The sequence below is a fragment of the Triticum dicoccoides genome, chromosome 4A, assembly GCF_002162155.2.
Source record: "Triticum dicoccoides isolate Atlit2015 ecotype Zavitan chromosome 4A, WEW_v2.0, whole genome shotgun sequence".
NCBI lineage: Eukaryota > Viridiplantae > Streptophyta > Magnoliopsida > Poales > Poaceae > Triticum > Triticum dicoccoides.
The window spans coordinates 236,753,833-236,762,388 of record NC_041386.1 but is presented as its reverse complement, the minus strand read 5'-3'; the positions used below and the strand labels follow the sequence as shown (position 1 = coordinate 236,762,388).

At 41.5% G+C, this 8,556-nt stretch overlaps 1 long non-coding RNA gene across 5 annotated transcripts; it reads right to left on the bottom strand.

Annotated features, from left to right (window-relative positions):
* Positions 1-355: 355 nt before the first annotated feature.
* Positions 356-4,842, bottom strand: LOC119285712. 5 transcript variants are annotated; one of them, XR_005139712.1, is made up of 6 exons: positions 4,013-4,841; positions 3,140-3,932; positions 2,353-2,485; positions 2,141-2,225; positions 944-990; positions 356-741 (listed from the first exon to the last, which is right to left on the bottom strand). It is a non-coding gene; the product is annotated as an uncharacterized LOC119285712 (long non-coding RNA). The 5 variants fall into 5 exon arrangements; XR_005139711.1 differs by having other exon boundaries at positions 2,353-3,261; positions 3,353-3,932; XR_005139710.1 differs by having other exon boundaries at positions 2,353-3,932; positions 4,013-4,842.
* Positions 4,843-8,556: the final 3,714 nt, after the last annotated feature.

Sequence of the window (8,556 nt, the reverse complement as noted above, 5' to 3'; positions counted from 1 at the left end):
TTTAGTTGTGAACTTGTTGTGTTTTTACAATGCCAATATGCAGGAGAGCATGGCGAGGGCAACGATAGAAGGAAGCTGCTTGTGGTGATCGCGGAAGCACTACAGGGCTGCCACAATGGTGGTTGATGGCAAGCCAGGCATGGGGACGAGTGGGCGACGCACTGACATGTCACTGGAGAGCACCTACTGGATTGACCTCATTGTCCCATTTGGACAGATCAGTTGTAGAACTTGAACGTCAACGTCTCAGAATACCAAAAGCTAACCATCTTTTAAGACTAATCATTGTTTTTAATTAGTACTGATCAATATTTTTGATTCAAACATTTTCTTTATTCTTGTATGCACATCAAGCTGTCATGTACTATACCTTCTTTGAAGAAGTAGCAATCATCTCATCATATACATAAATTTTCTTGTCCGAACTTATGGTATCATCATCACTAAACCTGCATGATTTCTCTAATCCTGCATGATTTCTGTAGCTGAACTGGGACATTTGTACAACAAGAAACTAAATCTAATACCAATATTGAACTTGCAGGTTCCATACGCAAGCTAGCTACCAATGTCAAATTTACTGATCCTAAAATCAATCACCACCACAAGAAGACAATAAAATTCTCCAAATGGTTGCTCGAGGAAGAGCTAGCTGCTGAATCCGACCACATTTACCGCTCGAAGCAGCCAACCACTAGTTTGTAGAAGGATTTAGCAACGTCGGCGGCCGCCATCTCGCACCTGAGAATCAAACCAAATATTCAGGCGAATAAATAAGTGCACAAGAGATATTTCTTTAGCAAGACATTTTCACGGAACAGGCAAACCAAACTTTTTCAATGAACACACAAATCAATTTCTTATAAAGCTTCCTAGCCCATTAGCTTCAACCTTTACAAGACAAACTTCTTTCTAGGGGCAGAACAGAAGATGAACTTCTAACCTGCAGCTTTTCGCACTGAATTCCAATCACATGTTGAACTTTCTAACCTGCAGTTGCAAAGAAGCCGTCCCAAGTCAGGCTAGACAAAGACGTCCGGTTGGCTCTTGCATATATGGAGAATTTCTAGAATTTGGTAAAACGATTGAACTAGCTTGGTCTGGTTAGTATCACTATCACCATAACTAAATGCATGTACTACTTTTTGACTATAACAACGAAAGAAAGCACTAGCTAGTGTTCAAAATATAGAAAGGGTGATATTTCTTAAATACAAAATTCAGAAAAGAATGGTGCTCTCTATCAGATTGTTGATGCATGAAAATCGCATGAACTTCATATACTGCAATAGAGTTGCATCAAGTGCACACACACATTGGCGCATGTCTTGCTACACCGAAAGCTTGCGATGAACTGTTTAAAGTTTGGAAACTGAACCTTTTGTTCTCAAGTACTGACACTACAAAATATAAATATATATCCATTGTTTCTAACATAAAAGAGTGACCACGAATACCAGCACTGCAAAAATGCACTCTACAGGTATAGACTACAACATACTTCACATTACGAGATTGCAATTCTTCTTGTAGATGATATTTTCCTGACAAACTGATGAACTGATCAAGATTCACATGAGACATATGATTTTTGGGGATTTCCTCAAGATTATGCGCAATAAAGCATCCGGACCGAAAAGAACAGACAAGCTGAACTGAAAACCAAAATAAATGGCCTCTGGGTTCCTCATATAGCAACTAAAACTTCAGTACAACTACACCTTTTATTGCTGCACTACTACTTAAACAAGGTAAATCAATAAAAAACTGAACTAACAAACATCTACTTAATATCTTTGTGCATGCCCATGTCGGCAGTGTGCAACCGTCGAGCATGTAGCTCGAGTGCTGGACGCAAATGCCCTTAGTGGTGGCCGCTATCGCCGCAAGAATGTTGGACGTATTGCCAGCTAGCATCCACGAAAATCGAGACAAAATTGAGTCTTGCACAAGATCAAACTAATATAAACGCTTGCTGCATCCATCAGCAGTCATGCATAACCAAGCAATGTGCAAAGCAAAGGGGCTGGTGTGCAAAACCGAGAATTTTTTCACGAAACCACACTTGAACTCGCTCTACAACAATCTTCAAACTTACGCATGCAGATAAATACTTTAGAACAAAAACAAAATCCCTAACCTTGTCTCTGTGTTTTGCTCGACATCAACGCATTGTTCCTGTCCATACTGCAGCAGCGCCAGCTCCACACAAAAAAGACAGTGCTCTCCATTTAGACAAATACATCCAAGAGAAGACGCGAGAAACTTCAGCACATAGACTCACTGCTTTGGCAAAATGGAAGATACGTACTACATCTGAAGAATTTGCTAAAAATCTGGTGTTCCTTTTACCTCCTTGCCGTTCTTCTTATCTCAGGAGGACGCGGCCTTGGCGAATCGGACAAGGAAGACGTAAGGTGTGGGCACTGTCAAGTTCCACTCAAGCATGTTCAGGATTGCCTTCTCCATCCTCAGAATCTGCTCCCTGTATATGTGTTGTCGGAGAACAATTTGAAGTCATTCACCTGCAGGTTGGCGCACAAATAGGGATGGCAATGGGTAGGGTATGGGCGGGTACAACCTCCTTCTACCCAAACCCATACCCATAGAAATTTTTTATACCCACCCACTTCAATACCCATGGGTATAAACTAACACCCATGCCCATACCCATCGGGTATCCTATACCCAATGGGTATCCATTGGGTACAATATATAGCATTCAAATTCTTAAGAGGTAGAGAAATGAGTTCAAAATTCAAGTGATCATGGTAGAGAACTATAGCACGTATGTGGCCTCCTCCAGTGGGTGGCCTCTTGGAGGCATCAGGGGAGTATGAGCAGCGGTTGGTGGAAGGCCGACGTAGTGGAAGGCGGTGGTGGGAATTGGGGATCGAGTGTTCGACAAGAGTCTGGTAGCGAAGAGTCGATATTTCATATTTTTGAGGAGTCACATAGGACGTATGAGGAGTGGCAAGCAGGTGATTATGAGCCTATGAGCTATGACTTGTTTAAGGAATACGAGATTTAGGGTTAGACCATATGAGTTGGATGTTAACCCCACATGTTATAGGAATTATTTTCATTTGTTATTTTTTTCTGGGTATCCATTGGGTTACCCATGGGCACAATTTCTTACCCATGCCCTACCCATACATTTTGTGGATATGGGTACCCATTACCCGTGGGTAGAAAATCTCTTCAAGTCTTGCCCATTCTCATTGTTTTCGGGTAGGGTACCCATGGGAAAAATTGTCATCCCTACGCACAAAACAGCCACCAATCAGAACGCGGACTCAATGAACGAACGAACAGCAGAATGGATGGATGATCCATCATTCAACCTACGTACCTCTGGAGCCCAAATCTCATCGTACTTGCACGCAATCAGCAGGGCACAGACGCTCACCAGCTGCAGCTCCCGCTAGATATTTACATAGAAAATCACATCCATGTCTAGTAGCTGGACTGATGTTTCCTTTCTTTTTTACTTCCATGGTGATGCACCAGTTCATACAATGAGTGGAATCGGTACAAAATGATAAAATAACTGAACTGATATTCTGGTCTCCAAAACTAATAACTAAGTCTGTACCAAATAAATGAATATAATTTCTTATTTGTATGTATATCAGTTCATTGACAATATTGAACTGAACGAAACTAAAAATAATAATTGAACTGAACTAAAAATAGAAACTAAACTGATTGTGCCACTGAAATTGTTTTCGTCTTTGTTTGTGGTCTCTAAACCTCCAATTTTTTGTACGTTGAGCTACCCTTTTTTTCTACCTTCTTTTCTTAGAACTGTTGTCTCTTTGGGAAGAACTGCTAGCCTTTTTTTAGGTGAACTTCTGTACATGTCTCTCGTTTCATGTGTAGTGGGGCACTAGGGCTCCAGCGTCATGAGCAGAAGAGCATCGCATCAAAACCTGACAAAACTTCAAATGGAGTTAGCAGTGGAGCATTTATTGAGAATATCAATGGAGTTGGCCGGAGCATCAATACCAACCTGGACGTACGGCACCAGGGCATCCATCCTCCTGTGTACCGCTGGAACCACGGCAAGGCAGTGATCTCAACAAGATGCGGCACCGTGTGGCTCGGGCTGCAACCTGATGGGGGAGGCGGGGGTAGTGCACAGAGGCACTTGGTGGCGTGCATACGGGGGGCTGAGGCGCGGGGCAGCCGGTCTGGTCATTGTGGATGTGGCCGGCTTGCGGCGGTGGTATTGGACTGGCGTAGTGGCCATGGATCCCCCACCGGAACGAGGCAGAGTGATGGCGTGGATCGTCGCCGGATGAGGTAGTGCAGGGGTCGGCAGCGCCGGGGCTTGGAGTCCCCCGAGCCGGGTGGTGTCGAGGTCCGGGCGCCGTTGCTGGGGGCGTCATGGGGATGTGGCGACCGGATCTTGTGGTTGGCCGCTCCGGCGGGGAAGAAGCCGGGACGCGACGAGAAGGCCAACGGAGGGGAAGAAGCTGGGGCGCGAGGAGGAGGCCGGCAACGGGGAAGAAGTCGGGGCAAGAGGAGGAGGCCGGCGGCGGGGAAGAAGCTGGGGCGCGAGGAGGAGGCCGACGGCCGGGAAGAAGCCGGGGCGCGAGGAGGAGGCCGGAGGCGGGAAAGAAGTCGGGCCGCGGGGAGGTGGCAGGGAAAGAATCAGGGGCATGGTGAGGTGGCTGGCGGCGGGTCAAGAAGTTGGGGCGCCGGAGGTGGCTGGCGGCGGGTCAAGAAGCCGGGGCGCCGGGAGGTGGCCGGCAGCGGGGTGCCGGATGTGGTGGGTCGACGACAAGATGGGGAAGATGGGGTGGGTTTTCTTTTTTCCTATTTTGTGCCGTTCGGGGTGGGCTTCTTTTCTTTTTTAGTTTCTACGCTATCTGTTCCGAAACTGCAGATCGGGCCTTATAGGGCTGAGGGGTAACAGATATCATTTTGTTACTGGTAAGAAAATATATAATCATCGTAAAAAATATGTTAGTGGTACTCCCTCCGTCCGGAAATACTTGTCATCAAAATGGATAAAAGGGGGTGTATCTAGATGTATTTTAGTTCTAAATACATCTCTTTTTATCCATTTTGATGGCAAGTATTTTCGGACGGAGGGAGTACTATTCATCACCCAGGGTGCATAATAAGTTATTCTTCATCCGAGGTAATCTTACGATCATTTCATAATTAAATTACGTCTGGAATTCAAATAGTTATATTCCTATTGATTCACTGCGTAAAATTTGGTATAAAAAATAAAAATATAGATCATAAGATAAGAAAATTTGAAGTCTATATATATTTTACACTATGTTTTTATGTTTGTAATTTTATATAACATAAAATACTTTTTACGGCGGTTATATAATTTCTTACGGTCTCTTTTTACGTCAGAAATAAGACAAAACTTATGAAACGTAAAATTTCAGTGTATTCGTGTTAAAATAGAGGAGGATGAAGAATAACTATTCCTCACTCAATATATATATATATATATATATATATATATATATATATATATATATATATATATATATATATGTATATATATAGTGTTACTATTCATCACACAGGATGCAGAATAAGTTATTCTTCACTCGAGGTAATCTTACGATCATTTCATAATTAAATTACGTTTCGAATTCAAATAGTTCCATTCCTATTGATTCACTACGTAAAATTTGACATAACAAAATAAAAATATAGGTTTTATCATTTTTGTCACTAGTTGTGTCCTACTACTCGGTTTTGCCATTAGAAGTTACAACTACTCAAAAATGCCATCGATCCGTGAGATGTTTGCTCAAAAATGCCATCGTTCCGTTAGATGTTTCCTCAAAAATTCCATTAGACATCGTTATTTTCACATCAAACTCATTGACCATGTTATATGATAAAAATAAGCCTAGACCCACATGTCAGTTCTCTCTATCGCACAATGATAAATGTGGCCCCACTTGTCAGGAGTAACCAAGCGAATAATTTTATAGAAAAATAAGAACGTCGTTGGGATCAAGTGGGCCCCACACTTTATTGCAGTAAGATAGAAGGAGAGCTGGCATGCTGGTTCATAGGTATTTATGTCATTATAACATGGCAAAAGAGATTTGAGATCACAATAATGATGTTCAGTGGCATTTTTGAACACGTGTCTAACAAAGCGATGACATTTTTGAGCAGTTGAAATTCCTAGTGGCAAAACTGAGTAGTGGGACACAACCGATGGCATAAATGATAAAAACCCTAAAAATATAGGTCATAAGACAAGAAAATTTGCAGTTTATGTGTATTTTAGACTATATTTTTATGTTTGTAATTTTACATAACATAAAATATTTTTTACGGCGATTATATATTTTCTTACGGTCCCTTTTTGCGTTGAAAATAAGACAAAACTTACGGAACGTAAAACTACGGTGCATTGATGGTAAAATAGAGGGGGTGAAGAATAACTATTCCTCACCCAGGGCGAGGAATACACACACGCACACACACACACACACACACACACACACACACACGCACGCAAACGTGCCTGTGCGTTGCAATGGGAGAGTAAACATTTTTTTACCTGAGCCACTATTTTCATTACGATTCAATTTCGACTCTGACTCGTCATATTGATGGCATGCACCTATGACCATACTCAGGCAACATCTGGGCCGTGTCGACACTGAGAAGGTTGCATATATAAATTAACTTTCTTTAAGAATGCCTATATGTATCAGTGTCACATGCAACAGATGTAACATAAATTAAGATCGTATTTATCCGTTCCAATATTATAACGTTGATAACTATCACACGAATAGTTTAGATATTTTCAAAATAAACCTTCATGTACTTATGATGTTCATGAATTTTATAAGTGTATGTACATCTTAATAAAAATTGTTTGTGTACTCACTAAAAAAATTGTATTGTCCATCGGTAAGTATGCGTGTGGATTTCATCAAGAAAAAGTATATGCGTAGGGTCTTAGGTCATGAAACATGTACAAATAGAGAACACGCTGAAAGTATAGCATGCCCAAGGATCATATTCTTTTTCTTCGCTTGCTCCTTGCCAACCAGCACACAACATTGTGTACGGCATGTCCATTTGCAATACGGATCTGCACCGGTATGAAATAAAGACGATTGTGTGTCATTGATTAACATTGCACCCTAACATGCATTTTAAAAATAATGAACATGTAAAATAACATCATATTCAAATTTTACACATTTTTCTAATCAAATTCCATATATAACATGTTAAATTTGGTGTTACAATTTAAAAGATATGGTTATTTGAAAAACAAATCTTAATTGACTGCAGGGTGATTAACGTAGACATCAGGGGAGTTTATGTAAAGCTGAAAAACGATTCACTGCCACTTAAATATGGAGGGCGGGTTAGTTAGCATAAAAGAGAGGGGGTTTGCGTAAAATGCAGAAACAATGATTCGTTGTAACTTTAAAAAGGACTGTCGGTTAATTACTGGGAAATGGGGGGTTTCTGCAAAATGTGCGATGACGGACGACCAGAAGCACTATTCGCTTTATTATTAGAGAAAGATATAGGTTGGAGGGGAGAGGAGGCTGCGCCACAAGGAGGACTCCTCGGCCTCCCCTAGAGGGAAAGGGGGCGCCTCCCCTATTAGGCCCTTGTGGCCCAAGTTGCCTTCCACCTCTTGGTCTTTTAAGGCCCGTCAATATTTAATAAATTATAGAAGCCTCCTAACTATTATTAAAGTATTTTATTATTAATTTAATATCTCCGGAAAAAAATCCACCTATATATAATTTGTTAGTAATACCTGATATTGCTCGATAATCTCTGAAACCCTTCTGGTGACGCCGAAACGCTTTCGGATCTTCTTGAAACTATTTTGAATATTAATGAAACTATTTCACAAATATTTCCTCGTTACTCATGTCCTACTTGTTGGAAATATGCCCTAGAGGCAATAATAAAAGTATTATTATATTTCATTGTTCATGATAATTGTCTTTTATTCATGCTATAACTGTATTATCCGGAAATCATAATACACGTGTGAATACATAGACCACAATATGTCCCTAGTGAGCCTCTAGTTGACTAGCTCGTTGTGATCAACAGATAGTTATGGTTTCCTGGCTATGGACATTGGATGTCGTTGATAACGGGATCACATCATTAGGAGAATGATGTGATGGACAAGACCCAATCCTAAGCATAGCACAAAGATCGTGTAGTTCGTTTGCTAGAGCTTTGCCAATGTCAAGTATCTCTTCCTTTGACCATGAGAGCGTGTAACTCCTGGATACCGTAGGGGTGCTTTGGGTGTATCAAACGTCACAACGTAACTGGGTGACTATAAAGGTGCACTACAGGTATCTCCGAAAGTATCTATTGTTTTATGCGGATCGAGACTGGGATTTGTCACTCCGTATGACGGAGAGGTATCTCTAGGCCCACTCGGTAATGCATCATCATAATGAGCTCAAGGTGACCAATGTGTTGGCCACGGGATCATGCATTACGGTACGAGTAAAGTGACTTGCCGGTAACGAGACTGAACAAGGTATTAGGATACCGACGATC